This window comes from Gavialis gangeticus, unplaced genomic scaffold (assembly GCF_001723915.1).
Source record: "Gavialis gangeticus isolate Ggan-Ray unplaced genomic scaffold, GavGan_comp1, whole genome shotgun sequence".
Taxonomy (NCBI): Eukaryota; Metazoa; Chordata; order Crocodylia; family Gavialidae; genus Gavialis; species Gavialis gangeticus.
In genome coordinates, this window is record NW_017728992.1 from 142,864,469 (window position 1) to 142,889,311 (window position 24,843).

The 24,843-nt window shown below is 40.4% G+C and overlaps 1 protein-coding gene across 3 annotated transcripts in view; it reads right to left on the reverse strand.

Moving 5' to 3' along the window:
* Positions 1 to 24,843, reverse strand: part of PAG1 (phosphoprotein membrane anchor with glycosphingolipid microdomains 1) — a 200,508-nt gene that overhangs the window by 125,103 nt on the left and 50,562 nt on the right. For 2 of the 3 annotated variants that reach the window (XM_019527841.1, XM_019527838.1), the window contains exon 3: positions 22,100 to 22,164. The exons of the other annotated variant lie outside the window; for it this stretch is intronic. The gene's annotated coding sequence lies outside the window, so the exon portion shown is untranslated. The remainder of the gene's footprint in view (positions 1 to 22,099; positions 22,165 to 24,843) is intronic. 3 annotated transcript variants of the gene reach the window in all.

Here is a 24,843-nt window from a genome sequence, read left to right on the forward strand (position 1 = left end):
AGTATGGCAAAGCATTTATTACTGTAGGACAATTATTATACAATAAATACATAGAAAAGTAATTTATAGCTCTAGTCTCTTACTGCTAATATAGTTAGGAATAAAGAGACTGACAGGCAAAAAGCCCATTGAAGTCAAAGAGGACTTCTTCCTGTTGCAGACCTGTAGAAACAAGAGCCAACCCTATATGCCATGAATGTGTATAAAAAACATCACTCAGCTTTCAACAATACCAGAATATTAAGTCTTAAAAAATCCATTCACAAGAGCATGCCCAATAGTATTCAAATTAGGAAAAATAAATGTTGGCTGGATCCAGGATAGCTTTCTCTAAGTTGTGAAAATGAACACAGTTGGCAGCAAAGACAAGTAGAGAACTGGCACGCTAATATATACCTGGCCTGGTCTAGTGCTGGTTCTAAAGAATATCTGCACTTCACAGCATGCTTCCACTTCCCTTTTTACTTCCCTTACAGCGTGGAAAGAAATGAACCACAAAACATGTTCAAATTCAAATGGTCTCAAAGCTGTAATCAAGATCAGACAACCTGAACACACAAAAAAGGAAATTCAAAAGGTAAGGATGAAACGTCAAAGCAAATTAATTCCTGTGGTAAACCAGACAGATCTGAATAGCTGCCGTCTTTGAACAACTGTGGACATATTCCTTTGACTACTTACTGAAGTCTTGTGGGATTATCACTGTTTAAACGAATGTTGACCTAAACTCAGAAACAACAGCTAAATTACAGAATACTTAAAATAGCTGGGAACATAAGGGTTTTGGGAATGATAACTAGCTATGAGCTCCAGCTCACAGGGCCAAATACAGTTGAGGTCAATAGGGAGTAAACACTGTTAAATGACGGTGGGTGCTCAAAGCACATCCTTTTTTTTTTTTTTCTTAATTTTCCATATTCCAAGCCAAATTTGCCAAATCAAATTCTAAATCCATGAGTCAGTCCAGAACCATAATTGGCCATACTACTGGCAATCATCCTGCACCCCCATCTGGGGCCTCAGATGTTTCCAAATCCTTTGGCAGGCATCCTACTTGCAGGCCCAAGTCTGGAGGCTTGGGGTTTGGATGCCCCTGAATTTTGCTTGCCCTCAGCCATATGGCCGAAGGACCAAGCTGGGGGGAGTCTCCTCTTTCCATAAAGTGGGCATAAAACTAAGACCTTTCCACTCCAGCAGCTAAGTGGGAGGCTTACTATACATCACCCTGGCAGGTGCTAGTACTATCCCTGTGCCACGAGAGCAGTCCTCCCCAGGTGCGACTAGGAAGACTGCTTCAGTGATCACGTTGTTCCCCTAGCCAGGTAAGCATAGGACTTGATCTGAGCCTGCGAGAGGCCGAGAAGAGCATGCATGGCCTAACTCCGGTTTACAGAGGACAGATGCTTACCTTGGAGGAGACCATTACAATTGGCAGTTTTGTTGACAATTTCTTCAGAAAAGCTTGACACTGAAGCTAGATTTTTAAAAGATCCCAAGAAAATTAGATGCTGATTGAAATGCAATGGGCAGTGTGTACCTAACTCTTCAGAACATTTTGAAAACCAGAACTTGAATATGATGATCTAATTATGCTGATAATCTTGGAGACATTCTTTTCTAGGCACACTGTAATGCAGCACAGGAATGCTTGTGCTGCGGTTACCCATTCTGTACTTATGCAGATTTTAAAGGCTTTTATCTCACGTCTACAACAAGCTTTACATAAAGATGTCACCTTATAAATTTTCAGCGAGTGTCCTTTAAATATTTCTTCCAGGTTGTTTTCACCTTCCCACATCTATGTATTTATTTTACTATATGTACAGGAAATCTTCCTCGCACCAACAAAAACTGTTTTTGTGGCTACTGTATACATTATTTTAAACACAGATTATAAATGCAATGTAAATGTATGTGCATCTCAAAAATATAGGGGGATATGCATGTGACTACACGCAGAATTATGTATTAAACAAGTGTTATATATTTTATTCAGCTCTTCATTTATCAATTCATCTCCCCAAAATTTACTCCAGCACCCTAGGCCACTGATCATCTTCAGAAATGTCAGCCTGCAACAAATACCCTTTTATCCTTCCTCACAAAATGAATCATTCCTCAAAAATTACATGTGAAAAGTCCAGGATACACAATACCTAGGCCTGAAGAAATAACACCTTTTATGTACAGATCAACCTTGTAACTGGAGACCATGGTGTAGAGCTCGAAATACAATTGATACTGTTGGAAAAGAAAAGATATCTAGCATCTCACTAGTATACATGTGTTGCCTCAGATACTGTACACTACTATCATAATGCTTCTATACACAGAAAGCCATTATATATTAGGAGAAAGAGAAAGATGTTATGGTTTCCTGTGAACATAACTGAATTGACCTCCATACAGACCTCCATAGACTGTAAACATTATGCTTTACAGGCAGAACAATATGAAAAAAGTTCCAATGTTTATGGAATCCCAACCCCAAATCAGTGCTGATAAATCCTTTATGCCATATACACTATAACTTATTTTGTATATGCCACATATTTTACCAAGATCAAACCAAATAAATAATTTTCGTACCATTTCAGAGATTAGATAGATAAATAGGCAGATAGATATAGAACCTACTCTTCAAACAAACACAACTTTCCCACTAAATAACATATTGTCAACTAGGAATTTAGCACAACCCTAATTAAAAGCATACAAGAATATTACAATTAGGACAACTACTAAGTAGCATAAAATTGCAATACACACACTCACATATATATATATATAGAGAGAGAGAGAGAGAGAGAGAGAGAGAGAGAGAGAGAGAGAGAGAGAGAATATAATGCATATATTTGTATACACACACACTATTGTACTCATGGACATTAATATGCACATGTACTAATGTAACAATTCTCATAGCCTGCAGAGTGGGTCATAACTAGTAACAGAAATTTTAAAAATATTCATAAACAAACTTCTGCATTCCAGCTGTTTATAATATGCATAAGTGAACTTTTACATGTTCAGAGTTCCTGTAAAAATGTACCAGGGATAAGGACAATGGTTTAAGTTTTCTGATAGTTGGCACTTACAGTCATTGCATATAAGGGTGCCCAATACTTCTACTAATAAGACCACGTTATGTTCTTTTTAACTTTACCAAACTTCAGCTTTTCAGTCTGAAATTTTCTGTTCCAGATGTTTGCTAAATTTCTGTCTGCCTTTTAAAATTTAACTGTAGACACAGCAGTTCTGTTGTATCTAGAACAAGGCTAAAGAAAAATAATTTATTCTTGCCCAAACTAAAAATTTCTGGGCATTTTATTTTTTTAGTACCGCAGTGCTGTCAGAATGTGCAATATGACATTTGGCAGAGGGTAATCTTTGTGCCAGGGATGGGCCTTTTCCTGTCCCCATGAAAAGCCACATCTATCTGACATTATTACATCTCTTGGAAAGATAGCAGCTTGCACATGGTGAGTGGAGAAGTGCTAGATTGCAGCTAAAAATCTCTGTGCATTCCACCCACACTATGATGGTGCCAGTCTGGGACTAAACAGGCTGCAACTACATTTCCCTGCAATTACAGTTCCTAGTTTCTGTGGACTGTGCCAGGTATTTATTTATTCTACACCACTGAGCAGGGAGCTTATACTCCCAGTGCTTTCCATGACTCTCAGCTGAGTTCTGCCCTGGAGACTTGGATTCTGTCCCTGGCTCTACCACAGAATTCCTGCATGATGCAGGGCAAATTACTTAGACCAAAGGTAGTCAATAAATGTGAGATCATAATTTTTAAGGTGCCTGTCTTGTGACCTGATCAGGGCCGGACACAGGCATGGGCAAACTGAGCGGCTGCCCAGGGCCCAGACAGAAAGGGGGCCTGAAAATGGTAATTTATTATTATTATTATCATTATCTCTGGTGAATGGGGGTCCCCATACTAAAAGTCTGCCAAGGCTGCCAGGAGTCTAGGTACGGTTATGGACACAATGTTCTGATTTGGTGAAGTGCTTAGCACTCAGAGCTACAACTGAAGTCAAGGGGAACTGATCTTTCTATGAATATATAATGCCACATACTCAGGAAAATCAGGTCTTTTATATCTCAAATTGGGCACCCAAAATGTAACCAAAATCCTTTTGTGCTTTAATTCCTGACCCATACAGTAGAGAAAAGACCCATTCACCTTGCACAGGTGTTAAAATAAATTTATCAGTGTTCATACAGTACTCTGATACTACAGCTAATACTTATTATCATAGCACCTATGTGCTTTAGTCATTGCCAAGAGTCTCACTGTGCTAGGTGCTGTACAAACACAGCATAAAAAGATGATCCCTGCTTAAAAGTAAACATAAAACTAAATTCAGTGGGTAGACACTGACAGAAAGGAGAGCACAAGGAACAGAGTCAACATAATAGGTAGTGGTGATTACACTTGTTAAGTTTTAAGAAGAAATGGAAAGGTAATAATTAGTAATCTTTGTTGAAGTTTACAAGAAGCTCCTAATAAGTGTGAATGGCAACACTGAATGAAGTATAAAGGTGGTTGTTTGGAAATTTAAGTGGCAGGTGATAGAGAATGGTATCAAAGACAGATTGAAGGCAGGAGTCAACCTTTCTATGCTGAGAGTAAAAACTGAATGGGGATGGGCTGTGATGGACTTTGAAAGTGGAAACAAATAAAACACACATGCATATATATTTGCATTTCATATTAAGTATAAGGTATAATCTGTAAGCTTATGAACACTTCACAGAAGCCCATGAAGAAATGTATAATTAAAGTTCTGAGCAAGATCTGAATAAGGCACAGGGCCATACATTGAACAAAAAAGAGAAATCAAAATACTGAATAGCAGTTCATTAAGTGATCACCCTCGTTTCTATGCACTGTACAGAAGCCCTGTGGAAGTAAGATTTGTGAATACGTCATTAAAGACTACAATTAATATTTAGGCACAAGGAAGTTAAATTAAGAGCCTTTAAAACATTTTAAGTGATTGACACTGAAACCTTTATAATGTTGTTTAAATACAGTTTTTTGTGTATAATTTTATATATACATATATCATTGCTCTTATAATAGTTATATTAATTTAGTTATAACCACATGAATAACATAGTACAGTGGTGTTCATATAGAATACATAGGCAATCGTGTGCACGTGCACAGGTGCACTCAGACACAGTTAGCTCAAATGTTTTATTAACAAACCATATTTCATACTCTTCCACCAATACCTTTCGATGAGCCAAGTGTAGTAACATTAACACTGATAATATAGATATTTTAATTTCACAGCCCTAAATATCATTATTAAAGCGGTTTGTGAAAAAGAACTAATGACTAATTATACTTCAATAACATGTAAAGAGTACAGTTACAATAAATTAGTCTGGAAATATGAAAGACTTATCTATATAGATCCTTTTCTGAAATCATTGTACAATCTGTTTTTTGGCTGTTATGTTTTTATTACACACATATTATGTTCTTTCTGCATTTCTGTTGGATAAAATTCCATATGATGCATTATATATTTGATATTGCCTTCAAATATATTATGCAACAGAGAATTAAGACCATTATCAGAGTAGTAACAACTTTACCTTGTGCTTTATTAATGACCTTTCCACAATACACATTTTGTAATACGATGTTACATAGAATTATAGAAAATAAGGGTTGGAAGGAACTCCAGGACGTCATCTAGTCCAAACTCTTGCTCAAAGCAGGACCATGCCCATTAGATAATCCCAGCCGAGGCTGTGTCTACCCACGTCTTAAAACTGCCAAGGATGGAAAGTCCACAACCTCTCTGGGTGACCTGTTCTAATGCTTTACTACCCTCCTCATGAGAAAGTTTTTCCTTATATCTAATCTAAACTTCCCTTGCTGCAACTTGAGACCACTGTTTCTTGTTTTCTTATCTGCCACCACTGAGAACGGTATAACTTCATCCTCTGTCTATTGACAAACAAGAAATGCTAGGGACAGAAGAATGCTAATACTTCTCTCCTTTTAGGTAGCACTAGTGAATCACCAGAAGAAAATAATGATCACCCTCCTCAAATAGGAGTGCCTTAGAACAACGGGATGACTGAAGGTAGAAGAATCAATTTCCTCTAACTTCTCTGTAGGTGGCTGAGGTTTGAAGGAATGGAATTTCCCTAGAAGTAAAACTATGAGATCAGGTGTGGGCGCTGTGTCTTAAAAACCACAAAGCCTGAGAAACTCTTAAATGGAGGAGAATGAAGAATAAGTTATCTTAGATGATCCAAGGCAGAGGGTGAGAGGTCGCCTGTCAGGACCCAGTGAAGTAGGCTGGAGGAGACTCCAGGGCTAGGGACATGCATTCAAAAAGCCTGAGCCTGAACTGATTCAACCTTTACAGGTTAGTCTAACCTGGCTAGGCTGAACTGGTTTCCAACCATACAGATAGTCTCTCTGGCCTGAGGAAATTCAGGCACATTCCTGCAGTGGCTCAGGCTAGAAGTTGAGGGGTGCTAGAGCAGCCCTGCCTTCCCTTCCTGTGCTGAGCTGAGGGGGGTGTGGCCAGGCCCCAGCAGGAGGCTCTGATTAGGGAGGGGTGTAAACCCTCAACCTGCCTCCACCATCATAGGCTTTTCCCCGCTTGCTGCTCAAGGGGAGAGAGCGTTACCAGCCTGCAGCCCCAAGGTAGCACTCTGAGGCAAGAGCGGGTGGGCAGTGCAAGCATCTGTTGATGATATGGAGCTTTTCATTCTCCCTTCCTGCTTCTGTATACTGTCTGAAGCAAACTGGCAGGCAAGCAAGATGGGGGGAAGGGGGGACTGATAACAGTGTTTATTACCCCTATCGCAGTGTTTATTGCCCCATTAAAAAAACAAGAGAGAGACATTGCCAGCTACTTACTGATGTAGCACAGACCCAGCATGTGGTCTGCTAGCTAATACAGAGACACTTTCTCAGCAAGGCAGAGGGGAGGGGGGAATTTGTGCTTAGCAAACAGTGGTGGTGGTGGGGAGCAAATGGATCTTCTCAAACAGTGTTTCCAAGGAAGGACATTTAGCTACCTGTTGATCAGCTCCAAAAAGCCTGTCTGCCTTGATTGTCTCCCAACAACAAGACTATAGCCAGCATGTAGTCTGCTAGCTAATGTGGAGGTGTCTGCATAAGGCAGAGGGGGAGAGGGAATAATCCCTGTTTAGCAGGGGGAAGCCAGACAGATGCAGCGGGGAGGGGCCAGCCTTGCCTGCTGTGGAGCAGAGAGCCCTGCCCAGCCCACCCCAGAGAGCAAGCTAGGATGCTGGGGGTGTCTGGTTTATCTTAAACCAGCAAGGGTTCTGGGATAGGCATTACATACACAGGTTTGAGCCAAATCAGTTAAGTCTGATACTACATTCAACCAGGTTTATCTCAAATCTGTTTCAGCCATTTTCAAACTGGTTTATGTGCACTGAACATCTGTTGTGTTACAGGTTTCAACCAGTTTCTGATCACTTAAACCAGTTTATGTGTAATGTCTGTACCTAGGCCAAGAAGCAAGCGGACTCCAGAATTCAGAAGAAATGGCTGAACTTATAGAGAGAGGTCCTGGAAAGAATGATAAGTTCTGGCACCATTCATGAAGACCAACTCCTGAGTGGTGAGGAAAGTGAGGCACAGTAGAATGTACAGGTATTTGGGGGTTCTGTTTGAATCTCTTTTTCTTGTGCTATCTAAATTAGCAAGCAGTTGCTTTTGGAACCCTTTGTAAGTAACTATTGCCCCTCTAAGTAGCATCAGAACAGAGGCTAATGAGCAAAAGATCACTGAATAAAGATGTAACCACTGCATCTTCCATTGGATAATTCCATGTCATAGATCAATGTGAGCTAACCTTTTTGGGAGGTGTGCCACAAGTTAGCCACAAACCCTTCCCAAGTGCTACTCTGACACCCAGTCCCCTGCTGTATCTACTGCTCTGTGTTCGCCTCTCTGTCCCATTTGCTACTCTGCTGTCTGTCTCCTCCTCAATCTGCAACGTGCCACACATAGAAGCTGTTTGTGTCACTTGTGGCATGCTTTACACAGGATGACTGCCTCTATAGATAATGTACCTGGCTGGCATGCCTAAAATCACTGTTTTAGCTAAATGTACTAGGTTTATTGCACAAATAAAACTCCACCATGGATGAGCAATTCTACCCATCTAATGCTGGCCCCAAGCCTGGATAAAGGAGGGTTAGCATCAGGGAGAGCATCCAGCTGTAAACACCTCTACCAAATCACTACGATGCAGATCCAAGAAACAAGCCTAGTGACCAAAGCTGTTGGAAAGCCAGGATTTACAACAGTGATCCCATTTAGATGGGACAAGGGAGAGAAGTTTATTGCACAAATAGCCTCAACATAGACTGGGGAAAATATATTATTCAGAATCTTGTAGAAGTACAATACAGGCAAGTATAAAATGGGGGAGTGTGGTAGTGGGAGAGTGGAAATCAGACAATGAAGTAGAGGTTAGAGAAGAACTGGGTGATATCAAACAACAGATGGTCATGGAGATGAAAACAATGTAGACTCATTTGGTAAAGGGGAGGAAAAGAGCTGAGCACAACAGTGAAGTAGAATTGTGCTGATGGTTGGTGTGGAGGCGCTGGTGGGCTTACTTAATGAAGCCAAAGAAATGACCTCTGAGGAAAAGAGAAAATGCTTTGCTGAGCCAGGCTAAGGCTGAGCATCTGCTCAAGAGACCAGCTGAGTACTCCAATTAGATTCGAGATGGCTGGAAAAGAGCTGAAACAGGAGTGAAATCCTAGTTTCACAGAAATCAGCAAGAGCTTTGTGATTTCCTTCCATGTGGTAAGAATATCTCCCTAACTCTGGCATATCTGATTAGCTTGAAGCTAATTATTTGTTTCCAGTAATAATTTAACTGTCTTGTTAAATCCAAATAGACTTTATAGTAAATATCTTCATCTTTACTATTTGACGCTGCTATAAAATACAGCTCAATCTTAGAGCTCAAGTAATCCTTTACTACTTTGTTACAGGTTTCCCTTGCCAGCTGCAGGGGTCTGGAAAGTTCCCGTGGCTGGCAAAACCAGGGTTGGTAAAACTAAAGGCTTATGGGGAAAATGGGGTTAGGGACTTAAATACTGTACAGTATAGTGTATAAAAATCATTTTTACTTATCTTTAATGCACGGGGTGATCAACCAGGCATTGGCATACCCCTAGGGGTACTTAGACAGCTTATAGGGGGTATGCATTGGTGGGTGGGGACAGAGCGCACCCAGGGCCTGGTGGCAGCATCTCCCCTGGTGTGTTTGCCTCTTACCTGGGAGAGGGAGTGGAGGAGAAGGAGGGGGAGAGGGAGAGGAATGGGAAGGGGAGGGATGTGCTGGCCGGCTCCGTGCAGCACACTGCGGCGCTTCTCCACTCCTACCCATCTGAATGGCAGGGTGGGGGTGTTTTGTGCCTGCCTCTGACACTGTGCAATTGGTTGGTCAGCAGCCCACGACTGGGGCCCTAGCTGAGTTGGGTCATGGGACAATCTGAGCTCGGCGGCAGTGGGAGCCGCCTGCCCGCCCGCCTGGACAAGCCACCAGGCTTGGATTGTCCCACAACCTGGCCCAGTTGGGGCTGCTTTCCCCGCCACCCTGCTTCCTTCCCCCGTGGCCCAGCACAGCAGGGAGCAGAAAAGCCTCGCTTGCAGCTGCTCACCTCACATTGCCTTGGCAACATGCCTTCTGAATGCAGGTCTGCACTAAGGGCAGTGGCACGGGGCTGTGCCCCTCAAACCAGCGGTAGGCACAGGAGGCATGTCGCCAGGGCAGCGTGGGGCAAGCAGAGGTGGGCAAGGAGATCCTCACATGGCTTCTCTGCTCCCTGCCATGCCGGGTCATGGGGGAGCGAAGCAGGGCAGCAAAAAACAGTGGTACAATGAGTATTTAACATAGTGCATAAGTTATTCATTTCGTATTTGTTATCTTGACCACCCCTTAAGTGTAAATACTTATCAACTGTTATTTTTTGTATAAACCCATCCATGTGTATTGTAAGTAGAGTACTGCAAACTTTTGATTGTATTTAATATTAGCTTGCATATAGAAATTATTTTCTGTATATAATTACATTTCTGTAAATAGTTACTCCTGAGTCTGCAAGGTCAGTGTGAAAGGAAGCCCCTCCTCTCAGGGAACCTCTAGCCACTCCTAGGTGAGCTGAGCAGGGGTAAAGTTACCTGGCATCCCAGGTTCCAAACACCTGGACACGATCCTGGGTAGCGTCGCACCAAGGGTTACAAACAAAAATATACAAAAGCAGGATACCTTGATCAGCAGTGAAGACAACAGTAAAATGAGGGAATAATTGCAGTGAAGTCAAAAGTAGATAAATGGGATGAATGTGAGTTTAAGCAGACAAGTACCTGAAATTGACTTGGATTCAGGCAACATTTCTAAAAAGTAAGAGTAGGAAGACTCACATAAATAAGATATTTAGCTGGGAGAAGGCTTAGCAAAGAGTTAAGTTCCTGCTAGCAGTAATTACAGGAATGAATAAAGGGAATGGAGTTTAAAGAAGATAGATGCAGCTATTTTTTTCAGAAACTCTTTACTAAGAGGCTAAGGTACAAAATAGATAAGTTAAAACTTTACTCATTTCAAGCTCAAGTTTAATAGCTGAGAAAATGTATACTTAAAATTATGCTTGATGTTCAGATGCCTAACACTACACTATACATTATTTTGAAATAAATCTGGTTCTTACTAGATTTCAGCTAAATATATACCACACACAAAACAAAGTATTTACTTGCAAAGTATAATTTTCGAGGGAAAACCATATGTACCTGCGACTGTTTCATCTTGCATCAAATAATGACTACAAAAAATGGGTCCAACTGTAATATACAGAAAATTTCAGCAAAATAACAGTCAGTTTTTGTTACACTTTCTCCAAATTAAACCATGTAAAATCAGATTTTCAAATTCACTAGAGAGAGGCATAAGATCTACATTTGTGCAAACATGGCAATTCCTCCACTCCAAAATATGAGATATCACAACTTTGCTTTCCTGAATTATACCAAAGAGCATCTATTTTTAGGGGAGACATTTCTGTTTTGGTTTTACTTTTTAACTCCTGCATCTTCTGACAAAAAAAAAAAAAGAAAATCAATGCTCGTGTGCCTCAGGCACTGTTGCAGGATGTGGATGGACACTGATTAGGCTGTCCCAATTGAGTGATTGAAAATTACCATTATTGTGATGTTTTGTGATTGAAGAGGTCAAAGCTTCCCCTAAGGAAAAACAGCTCCAAGGTATCCTGCATACTAATTTAAAACAGAATTGTAACTATCTCAGCTTCATTTGTTTAGCGCATCTTTCCGGTTCAAACACTGAACATTAGATTTTCATCAACTTAAATATACCTCTTCTTTTTTAGTACTTACCATGCTCAAATAGCATATTTTATGTTGCAATGTCAAGCATTCAAAAGTTAGAGCAACCTTAATTCTGGCATTTCCTAATATAGAAGGGTAGAAATGCATTTTATAGACATTTCTCCCTCATATTTCCTAATATAGAATTAGTTTTACAAAATTATATTAAAAAAAAACTTATTTGGGCAGAAAAGTGATTTTTAACTAAAGGAAATTTGGTGGAAGGATCAACTTTCTCAGGAAAATAAATGCTTTTTTTCTATTAGAAAAGCACACATTTCTTGATTGCCCGTGCCATTTGGATTTTTTATGAAAAGTCAAAACAAAAATCAGTTTTTACAATTTTTCCGTAAAAATGTACCTTTTTTCCAAACAACTTCACTTACATGATTAGGCTATCAAAAACATTTTAACCCAAATTCAGTATCACTTATTCTAATATATGTATAAATATTAATAATGAGATTATAACATATTTTAAGGATGAAATTCTGGCTCCATTTAGTCAGTGAGGAGGTTTGGCTCCATGTGCAATACTGGGAAGTTTAAACTTTAATTTGTTTTTTAAAAAAAACACTTTCTTTGTAACTTAACTACAGAGCTGAGTAGGTATATTTGGATAATAGCAGTGCCATCTTCAAAATGTGAGGTGTCTGCGCCTGGATTTCCACCAGCCCTGACTTTCATCCCACAACCCTTGGCTTGAAGACTAACAAGGAACACTTCAATAAAGATGAGCTGAAATTTAAGCCTTCAGTTTTAATAACAACTATTTGTTATTTAAATGTCCTTTTCCACATAGAATGACTACCAGAGTATGTGCTCAGAATTAAGAGGTTGCTCTTTAACATCAGCACATTGATTTTTGAAGGGTCTTGCAAAGCTTTTCACATTGTATCTGGCCTACAGATTTACACCTCTGTAACTGCCTGTCAGACATCATTCCTGCTTTATGAATAAATAATATTATGCCCAAGGGAAACACTGATCTTAGAAAAAAAATCAATATGTGCCTTGAACATGTTAGGCAGTCACTGGGTTGGAGTCTGTCTCAAATATATAAAGCAATTTTAACAACAAAAGAAAAAACACTCTAAATAAAGCTTAGGAAGGGTTATAAAGGGGCCCTATCACTTTTCCAATGTATGTCTTATTTGCAAGAGTAGTAATGTTATCCTTTTTAAAATGTGAATAGATACACTGATTGCAAAGTAGTCAGTGATTATTCATCTACAGATTTCTAATATTCACATTACAGAGAAGGTGATAGCAAATGATCTTTCCACTGTTCTTGGACTTGTTTCAGTGCACATCTGTGCAATAAAGCTGACTTATTACAATCGGCTTAATTTTTATTGTTTTTTTTTAAACAGCTTATTCCAAAAGTGTGGATTTTTTTCCTGAGAGGCCTAGGATCAAAAGTGAAACAAAAGCAGTGTAAATTAATCATTCGTGTAGCCCTGAATTGCCTTGGACGTTCTTGCAATGTAAGCCTATTTTCACAGTCAACACAACTGTTGGGTGCTAACGTTCACTGTAGTAGCTTTGTCATTACAAATCCACTATTGAAATCTTTTGCTCTCTCTACCTTTTTACAATAGGTCCATAATAAAATAACATACACGACCTTGAATTTTGTTGAATTTTTGAAAATTATTTATATTACAACTGCCAAGGAAAGGGTGGAATTTTAATTAACTGCTTCAGAGAAAAAATTATTTGCTCTACGTTATCAAACATGGACCTGCCCACAGTGATCTGTTTTCAAGAGCTCCAGAGTTGACTGTACCTCATTTATTATACCTATGCATAAATATTCCAACATGAGATAAGCTTCAGCTAGTTCAGAATGCAGCATCCAGCCCCTGCAACATATACTACTGCCAATATATCATTATACTTCTCTGCTCACAGTACTGGCTCCCCAAAGAATTCCAGGTCAATTCCAAAGTCTCATGCTCAATATTAAGCCTCTCTATAGAACTGACCAAAATACTACGTAGATTGCCTTTTCTGGCTGACAATTTCCCTTGCCAGTGCTGAAGCTGTCAACCTTAAGCATGAAGCTTGCGAGAATTGGAGGCAGGGCTTTCTTGGAAACAGCCAAAGCTCTGCTGCTCCCATAATGTTCCCATAACTGCAACTCAAAATAGCAAATAAGAGGAGGAGAAAGGTGAAGGCATGAAGGAAGTATATAATGAGATGTAAGAGCTGCCTATTTTGGTACCCCTGCTTTGAGTTACTATATGTCCCATCCGTAGACTTCAGAGTCAGAGGAGCTCCAAAGTGTGCTGTCTTCTCCTTTCAGACAGATCCCTCAGGACAGATTACTTCCCAACTCCCTGTGATAGTTTAACAGAGACCAAGGAACAGACAGCATATTTAACTTAGTCACTAAACTATAATAACTTCTCACTGGGGAGAAAAACCTGGGCTCAAGTCCCTGCTCTTAGGACTGCCTAACACTGGGCTGTCATTGACGAAAAAAAAAAAGAAGTAATCCTTGGAGACTGGACCAGAATCCATAATTCTCATCTAATGCTGTAGCTCAGGGGTGGACAGTTCTTTGGGCTGGAGGGCCACTTATCAAGTTATATTGCGCTGTTGAGGGCCACACATGCAAACATGTATATGCACACCCACACGCTCCCTGCAGCTGGGCTGGGACTGGGGCCAGAGTAGCAGCAGACACATAAACCTGCCTGGAGCTGTAGCCCACACCTGGTCAACCAGGGAACAGTGGTAGTGATCACTCTAGCCCCAGCCCTGGCTCTGACTCCAGTTCCAGGGCTGGAGCTGCCATTCCCACAACCACTGCCCCATGGCTGGGAGGGTTTGGACCAGAACCCTGGGCAGCTGGTGGGGGGCACATGTGTGGGGGAAGTGGGAGACAGTGCAGGTACTGCATGGAGGTAGGCATGGGGGAGAAGGCAGGCAGCAGAGGGCAAGATGTTAAGGGACAAGGAGCAATGGTCAGACTGCCTGCTCCCCTGTTGCTGTTTTTCCACTGCAGCAGTGGGGGAGGATGAATTTAAAACAGCCCTCCAATAACTAGAGTCTATAAATGATAAATTATAACAACATTATAAATTTTCCATGTATAGAATCTAATTATTGGGGGGTTCATCTTAAATTTACAGTTGCCTTGGGTGTGGGTAAATACAGTAAGTTTGCAATACTGATGCAGTACATGCTTATGTGTGCACATGTACTCATGTACTTGTACACACAGGCTGTTTTGAGAGACATGCAGAGAGTCTGATCTTCTCTTGTTATGGTGTCATTCCTCTATCTGTTTTCTGGGGGGTTGTTTGTTTTGTTTTTAAACACAGCTTGGGAGCTTGGTTAGATTCCCAAATATTGATGAATGATCAGGTTTCAGCAGTTGTCAAGATGGCTCTCTCGTTTGCATCTGGTTGGCTAGTACAAAAGGTATAAACCTCATAATTTTATCCCTTAAGTGTTAGTATTGAGTATTGTGATGTGATATGCTTGAAGCCATGTGTAAACTTTATTAACAGACAGAATATGGCAGACCACTTCCTACACAGCACAGCCCACCACACATGTTGTACCAGTGCTTCATGGTCTACATTTACTACCTGCTGGTTTGGTCCTCCAATCTACATAGAAAAAAGCCTGTCATCTTATAATCACATACAAGGAAGCTTAATTAAATACACTGTCTAACATTAAATTACTGCTAAAAGCAGCACATGCTTAGCAATTGAAGCCAACTATGAAGTTGACTAAATGCAGCCAACACTGAACATGGCTATAAAACAGGTAGCCCACGTGGGGCAACCATACTAAGGAGAGCTTCGTGCAGCCAATCTAAATAAGATGCATGGTTGTGTCCACCGAGTGCAATTCCCCCTCAGCACTGACTTTTTTCCAAGTCATGGTGAGCTACTACATTGCATACATTTGTACTACTTCTTCATTTCCACAGCTGAGCTGCATCTCTTTCCCATTTCCAGTTATTCCTGTTTCTTTACCAGCCTTAAATTTCTGGCAAATATCACTAAGCAGGTTCCCAAACTATTCACCCAGAATCCCTCTGTCAGTCCCCACTCTCAGCCTGTCATACATTATTAGTGTGGCCCTGCCCTAGATGAGATGATGCCAAACCAGGATGCCCTGCATCTTATCTGTATATAAAGTTTTGTAGGATCCCAGGACTCATGACAAGAACACCGAGTTCCAGTCATGACTGGAGGCTAAGTAGTACATGGATCCTTTGTGGTGGGGGCGAAGGTGATACCTGGAGTAAACACACGTACTGAGCAATGCTGAACTGTGAAGTCATTATGCCTTGCAATGCTGCTGACTCTGCTGGGGCCCAGCCCAATGAACTATCTGGTAAATCATGAGCCTTTTGGATTTGGACTTTCATGCTTTGTTTGTACTTAGAGCACACTTTATACTTTGGGTTCTGCTGTCAAGCTGAAAGCAAGCAGAGAGTGTTTACAAGCCTGAGAGTGTTTAGAGTTCTTCTGCAATTAGACCAAATTCCTTGCTTTTCATAACAACTTTTAAATAAGATGTTAATTTTGACAATGAAAGTATGCGCAAACTTGTGAGTGCTGTCATTTGTGGGTTCATATACTGTTAGGGTTTTCAGCATAAGTATCAAACCTATCGTCTAGGTAATCCTTATAAACCATGGGCTGAAATAACAAAGGCTGGGGGGAAGGTGATGGGGAGGGGGAAAGGAGGGCTTTGGTGGTATGTCAGCAGCAGGGAGCTCTCCCTGCACCCAAGCCAAGGCCAAGCAGCTGGGAGCAGTGCTTGTGCTGCCGCCACTTCTCTCCATAACCCCTATTCTCTGGCTGTAACACAGACATAGCTTACAGCTGGTGGGGAACTGAGCCAGGGCTGAGCAGCTGGAAGCTGCATCTGCACTGCTGCCACTTCTCTCTGCACCTGCCTCCCTCCCCATTTTCTGGTTGTGGCTCGAGCAGATCTGGAAGCTGTCTGGCCCCAGTGTAGTTCCCCACTGGCTGGAAGCTGCAGCTGAGGGGAGGTGGAGAGAAAGAGACAAGGAGAAGGGCAGCAGGATGGACACAGCTGGAAGCCCACCTCTGTGGGCCATATTTGGCCCATGGGCTGTAAGTTGCCAACCCCTGGTCTAGATCAGCAGGTTTTTCCTCGAATCCCAAAATTTATTCAGTGAAGCTTACCCAAACAGTGACCCTGCAAAAAAAAATGTACTAAAGCTGAGATTTTTGCACATTATAGGCATATAGTGAAATGAGAAAGCCTCCCAGCAACCTAGTTTTAGCCCAGTGGTACAACACAAGTTAGAGAACATGAGCTCATTGGATATGAAAATTGAATTTTAAAAAGTGATCTTATAATACGGATCACACTGTCGAGGGTGGGGAGGGAGAGGAAGTTATCTTCTGAACTGCAAAATTTAATTTGGACAAGCCTTGGGGAGGGGAGCAGAAGGCTTACTTCTTCACTACATAAAAAAATTGTAGTTTCTGCAACTGATTACTTTTAATTCTGCCTAAGAACAAGTTGGCTTCGTCTTTCTGTACCCAAATGAGTAGAGACAGCTATAAAACACTCTAATGGTCTGACTTTTGAAGTGACAAAAGGACAGTTGTTTTCCAAGATACCAACTTAAGCTGTAGAGTGGCCCGGAGTTCAAAGGGCAGCCAAGTGAGCACTTGAAATACTATATCAAGAGCCAAAGAGGAGATGGCTAGTCCTAAATGGAAGGGATTTCAATCCCATCCAGAGAAATCAAAATTAAAGAGTGAAAACCAATTTTTTTAAAAGTCCTCTTGTATATAGTATTTGAAAATTGCTGCCAGATATCCCCCTTTCCTTTCCCTTGTGTTTTTGAATTAATATTAAGACAGCATAATTAGATAGTCAAGGTCCGGGTAAGGGGCAAATTTCAAGCCTTGCTGTTTGGTTATATACATATATAAAATGTATGCATGCTATTTCCAATGAATAATTATATTTCCAAATAATATCTGATCGCCACTGATTAAAATTGGGCATTCCTGCTTTAAACACCAAGCAAAATCAAGCACCTATAGTGAAAACTTCGTCATTCTGCTTTCTCCATGATCTAAAGCCAAACATACAGAGCAACTCTATTTCAGGGTGAAAGTAGTTCAGTTCAGATACCAGTTAAGTCCTGAAACTCTTCTCTGTAAGAACTGCAAGCTCTTAGTGACTGAATTATGTCATCTCCTCTATATCATGAACTGAACTGACATCTACAAAAGCAACCTGCTTGCCTCTGGTCCCAGAACTGACAGACAGAGCTTTACACAAGAAGTCACAGAGCCTCATCCCAAATTATTCTTTTCCAGTTTGCACAGTCAGCACTTAGGAGCCTCATAGCTCAGTTAGGAAGGTGACTGGCAACAGAATGGGAGGAGTTGGGTTTGAGGGCAGTGGGTCTCCACTTATTATTTACACATTTGGCATGGCTCAGAGACCCATCTAGCTCATGGCTGTGGCACAGATAATTTTTCTCCTGCATTAGGGTTCTCTGATAACCCCAAAGCAGGCAGAAGAGCCTGTTGGTGTTATAGCTCTTCTGGGAAGGATGGAAGTACAGGACTCCTCTCCAGCCTGCTTTAGGATTAGCAAAGAATCCTAATGAAACAGAATAGCATGCACATGCCACAGCCCTTCCCAATCTGGTTGTATAGCAGGCCCTCAGGACAGTTTTACCTGGCACAGTGGCAGTGGCACCCAGTTGACAACCACTGAGGTAAGTTGAGTGCAACAGTGGCTCTCAACTGGGGTTGCTCCCACATTCAAAGCAGTGGGGGAGGACTGCCATAACCCTGAAAAGGTTGAGAATTACTGATCTAGAAAATGATGCTGAGATTAATGGATGCTTATATTTAACTAGATCCAACTCCCCTTTTCACCTTAAAACTCCAAACCACTATCAAATCATTTCCATCTGAACTACAAGAAAAACTACAGAACTTGATCCTCCCCACTACCCAACCCAGAGACTTTTTACATGCTCCCTAAAATCCACAAACAAGGGAACCTAGGCAGACCTATAATATCCAACCATGGAACCCTAACTGAGGTAATATCAGGTTTTGTTGAATCCATCCTAAAACCTCTCATCACCCAAAGAGCCAGTTTTGTCCAAGACACAACAGACTATCTATGAAAACTTAAAAATACAAGCCACCTTCCAATCACCACCCTGCTAGCCACCATAGGTGTCACCAGTTTATATACCAAGATCCCACAACAGGATGGCATCCAAGCCTGTCTTACATATTTACAAAAGCAAGTTTACAACTCAAGAGTACAGACCAAAAGACATTACTAAATGTATACACGTCATCCTCACACACAACAATTTCACTTTCAATAACCAACATTTCCTCCAGACCATGGGCAAAGCTATGGGCACCAAAATAGTCCCACGATATGCCAACCTGGTTATGGGCCACCTGGAAAAAGAATTCTTCAAGAACTAGACCATCAAACTTGTGCTATGCTTAAGATATATAGCTGACATCTTCATCATTTGGAGCAAAAAACCTTCAAATTCTGATTGATTTCCAACACAAATTCAATAATCATCAACCCTCCATCAGAATACTCCGGCACCAACATTTCCTTTTTAGACACTATGATCAATATACAAGAAACCCATGGACCAATATACATATCTGTACAGAACCAGCAATCACCCTAAACATACCAAGAAAACTGTAATATACAGCCATGCCCTCCGATATCACCAAATTTGTACAGAGAACACCCGCAATCATCACCTCACAAAACTTAAAAGGGCTTTCACTCAACAAGGACACTCCTCCAAAGAGATAGATCGCACTTTTGAAACAGCCACCAGGATACCACGTGAAGAATTGCTACAGTACAAAAACAAAATCTTCCTATGGCCCAAAACACCGAATGGATCCAGACCATGCCATGACAAGAAATGTAAAACCTGCCAACACATCTCCACCACTCCCATGATAACTACACCCCACAAAAGAATCATCACCATTCCTGGATCTTACACCTGCACCTCCGTAAATGTAATCTCTCTCATCCAGTGCACTAAATGCCCTGATGGAAAATATGTAGGAGAAACCCAAAAACAACTGTGTACCAGAATGAATGCACATAAAAAATCTATCAAAGAAATATGCCCAATTACCTGTGGGTACATACTTCTTACAAGGCAACCACTCTGTCTAATCACTCAGTTCTAACCCTCAAAGGAAATTTACAAAACACATTTCATAGATGAGCCTACGAACTTCACTTCATCAATCTATTGGATACCAAAAATCATGGATTAAATATAGACATTAGATTTATGGCACAGTATAATCTACCTGCCATCCAATAACCGCAGGTAACCTGTCTGCATTTTACCAGCTACACTCTGTCACCAGGTCAACTTTCCCCCTCCCCCCGCACCTGTCTCACATCTATTGTCTCCCATGGCCTCTGATCCTCACTGCCACACATTTGCACATTCACAGACCTGCATTTTGTATACTGGCTTGCATCTATTCCATCCAGAACACAAGACAACAGCCCCTCCCTATACCTGAAGAAGGGCATTTGTACCAAAAAGCTTTCAAAGAACAATTTTTCCAACTATTTAGCTGGTCTAATAAAAGATATATCACATTTAGACAAAGAACCTTGTCTGCCTATATTTAACTACTGCATTTAGAAAAAACTGAAGGCACTATCTATAGCTAGGTTTCTCTAATGGAACTACCTGAGGAACAGTATATGGTAGACCACTCAGCTGAGTAGTTAAACAGTGTGCATTAGCATAGCTTCCAATAGCAATTGGATATGCTCCATTAGATAAAAATAACATGCCAGTGTTATAGAGGAAGAATAACTTAAACTCTGATTGTAGGTGTGTTTGTTGGTGTCTAAGCCAAATAAAATGCAACTGTCCCCTTTCCCAGAACTGAAGAGAAACCATGTTTCAGTTCAGTCTAAAATCACAGCAGGGGGAAGCATAGCAGCCTACCAACACAGTCTACATGCCAAGTCCTGTTCCTTGATCGGGAGCATGAACAAGAGGCTGAAGGTTGGCCTGCTAGCCAGCTTTGACTATTTCAGAGTTCACTGTGGTACAGCATCTGCAATTAGATCCCTTACATCCATATATTCTAACACTTAGTAACATCTGACATATTTCACTATCTACCTGTACAAGAAAATGAAAACTGCTGTAATAAATTATCATAGTATCATAGTGCTTAGGGTTGGAAGGGACCTAAACAGATCATCAGGTCTGACCCCCTGCCCCGGGCAGGAACGGGTGCCGGGATCGTATCACCCCAGCCAAATATCTGTCCAGCCTCCTCTTAAAGACCCCCAAGGTAGGAGAGAGTACCACCTCACTTGGAAGTCCCAGAGCCTGGCAGCCCTAACTGTAAAGTAATGTCTCCTGATTTTCAGCCTAAACCTTCTCTCTAACAATTTGTGGCCATTATTCCTAGTAACCTTGGGTGGTGCCCTAGCTCCATCTCTGCCTTGGCCTTCCCAACAGCCTCCCTGCAATCATGCCAACGGAGGTGTAGTCCTCCTTGGTGATAGCCCCTTGCTTCCATTGTTTGTATGCCTGCATGCTAACTATTAGTGAATGTTAATTAGCTGACATACCAATCACTGTAGGATTTAAAAAGATATATCTATTAGCCCAGCTCAAACCTAGCTATGATGCCAGTATACAAACATTATGGATAACTGGACACTCCCTAGACGCAGTGTCAGCATCATCCACAATATTTGGTTTAGAATTTCTCCTATTGAAAACAGTAGTCTCTGTGCAAAAAAAGTGTTGATACAATTTACAGACCATATGCCCAAGGCACTTGAGAGGTTGGTAGCAGAACTGGGCAGCAAACCAAATTTTCTTAAGTCTAGGCTAGTGCCTCAGCTACAACACAATCCTGCATAGGGCTTTGCATTTTGGATGCATCTTCCAGGGCATATGTTTAATCAATATAATTGCTGATCATGTATGCAGAAGTCTAGATGGACACACTTTCAAACAGATTAAATAAATGCAAAATCTTTATTATTTGGAGCCTGGAAAAAATAAGAAAATGAGACCTAATTTATTTTAATCTGTGGATTGGAAAAGAAACAACAAATGAGAAAAACAGTCATTAACCAAGACAAAACACTGCCAGTGGACTGGAGATACGCCACTCACAGAACATCATACACAAGTGATCCAGTTTCATAAATATATGTTAGATAACTCATGGAAGTGACTTGAAAGCTGACAGAAAGGGAAGACTTTCTAATTAAACACCTAAAATCCCAAACCCTTATCACTTACTAATATAATTGCAACTATTCAAATAAGGGAAAAGCAGGAGTAATCTCCTACCAGTTTTCATTTTTTAAATAAAATACAAATAAAATAAAAGCAAAACTGTTTGCAAATATATCATTTAAAAATGTTTTTTAATGTAGACCAAAATCTCAGTTTTACATGCAACATCAAGAATTATAAGATAGAAGTAACAACTGCTATAGAAGCTATATGTAATGTTGCTTTTCAATTTAATCACTCAGAACTGGTGCCTCAACAAATTACAGGTGTCTATATGTAAGACTGCATTAAACCCAACCTGACCTCCAGAGAAAACAAAAAACAGTTATACAAATAATTACCTTGCTGTCTCTGTAGGCTCTGATGCTGAAGGGATCTATACTATTGATGGACGTCTTCTCCTAACCTAAAAAGGAGAAGGGGGAAAAAAAATCACAGTTCCAAGCATGTGAATGCAATTAATAATGGCACAGCAGGGGAAAAAGCAAAATAATTATTCATGTTCTTATCGTTTTTTCAATTTAGAAGGCCACCCAGAGAAAAGGTATTTTTAGTAAACAACATTTCCTATTATGTGCTATTAGCTGCATGCTGGAGCATTAAAGGATCAAGTGAAAAAAATGAAAAGTAGATTCCCCTTCTCACTGTTTCCTTTTTTTACTTATTTTTTTGCATTTTGTATCTTGGATAAATAAGTAAGGCGGATCAGTCTGACTTTAATTATCTTGCTCTTGCAGTGATATGGACTCCACAAGCCAAAATAAAACTTGGTCTTCCTGGAAGACAATTTAGGCTAGCTCAGAACCATGCAGCCACACTGTCTTCAAACTGTGCTTTCAGTGACACCTGTGAAACCTCACCACCTTCCTAGGGTACCTGTGTGGAGCCTAAAAAGCAATGCTGCTTATTAGGTACCTAAAGTAAAAGAATCTAAGCCCTTTCCTAGGTGAGAAAGTTGTACCAATTTAAATAAATTGGTTTAGAAACTGACTTAGCTACATTCATGTAGCCCCCTTCTATGGAAGGTATCTTACACTGATTAATTAGAAGTTAAAAGTGTCCACACAAGGGACTGCACCAGTTTTAATTAAATCATTTACTAAACTCATTTCATTACATTAGTGCAACTTTCTCTCATACACAAGGCTTAGCTTTTTGGCCCGGAAGAGTTACTGAAAAATTAAAAAGCAGATTCCTAAAAAACCCAGAAATTACTCATTGTACCAAAAGACCAGATTAGCAAGGAAGGGGCCATTTTTACACCATCAAATATTCAGAGTTGAATCACAATTTTAAAACAACTTGGGCATAATATCAGACAAGGCACTTTTTTAGACTTTAAGAGGATATACTCATACAGTATTTTTCTTTCGATACAAGTCTAAAGTGCAGTTAAACTTTTCACACCCAAAGGAAAGAATTCTCGCATAAGTACTAGGGGTGTGCGAAAAGGGCTATATTCAGTTTGGATTCAGATTCAGCCTGAATCAGGGGACAGTGATTCAATTAGTTGATTTGGATCACTGTCCCAATTCAATTTGGCTGAATCCAAATCTGAAGATTCGATGCTGATTTGGAGAATCAGCGATTTGGCCATAGACACAGCTTTAAATATTTTTTCTACATACCTCAAGGTACCAGGTGCGCTGCCCTCCCCACCAAGCGCTCCTGTGGCATGCTCCATCCGCCCTACCATCTCAGCATTCACAAGCTGCCTGGTACCTTGAGGTATGTAGAAAAAACAATTAAAGCTGTGTCTATGTCCAAATCATCGAATCTCTCTGAATCGATTTGGAGGATTCTGATTTGATTTGGAAAAATTAAAGGGTCTCCTGATTTGATTTGAATTTGGAGATTAGGTTGCCGAATCAGCCCAAACCTCCACTGAATAGAATCAGAGACCGAAGCTTCACACAGCCCTAATAAGAATTACCACTTGTATTTCCTAGTCCAAGGTGTCCCCTTATTCTAAAAATACCCCAGTGCAAGAATACTACACAGTTGTTGCTAAGCTACATTCTCAGTCACTACAATACTGGTCTTGCACACTGTGTCAAGGTCAAAGCAACTGTTTTTCTACTGTAATGCTGAAAAGTTTATAGTTCTGTTTATAAAAAAAAGTTCTCCTTCTCCTACTTTGTAACATACGCCATATTAAATTTGCTAATAGGTGGCCAGCATCTACCAAAGCTAATACTCTGGAGAAGATGAACAACAAAAGGCAACTAACATGATTTTTAACATTTTCTCTTTTCTGTTTTATTATTCAGCTTTATTTTTAACCAGACCCATTAGTGTTGGATCCAAGTGCCTTGCAAAGTCATATCAACCTTAATGGTGATTTACCAACAGACCTGAGATCTCTCCCTAGTCCCAACACAGCAAATACTAAGGAACTTAATCAGTCTAGTGATTACGCTCATACTCCACTCAACCAATCCCAACAGCAGGCAAATTTTTAATGTTAATAACATTATTATGATTACTGTTAATAACCACAATAATAGTAATCTGTGCCTCTAATTAGCATTTTGGGAAAGGAGGAACAAGGGGAGTTTTAATACCCTAAAATGATCTGCAGTTTGGTTCCCTTCTGTTTCTTATGGAAGGTGTTGCACAGCAAAGGCCTGTCTCTGGCTCCTACTAGTTTATTGAATGCCTTATCACCCCTAAGGAAGGCAGTTGCATAGACTTTTAAATAATGGAATAAATTTTACAGGTAAAGTAGGCAATTATAAAGCACTTCCTCTGCTGCTCTTATAGCACAGCTACAACAATTAATCAAATAATTTTTAAAGATTCAAGTAGAACCTTTGTTGTTTACAAACCTCAAATTGAATGCCATCCCAAAAAAATCTCATATGACTGTGACTAACAGCAAAAATAAATGTAGGCAAGATGGAAAGATTACCAAAATAAACAATAAAACAAAGACAGGAATGCAACAGAATATACCAATCACATACATAGTTACGTACATTTCTAATAGGAATCATACTACTGGTAAACAGAGATTACAAAAGCCCAGGTTATTACTGAAACAAAATATGATTAGCCAATATTGACATTAAACTAAGACAATAGT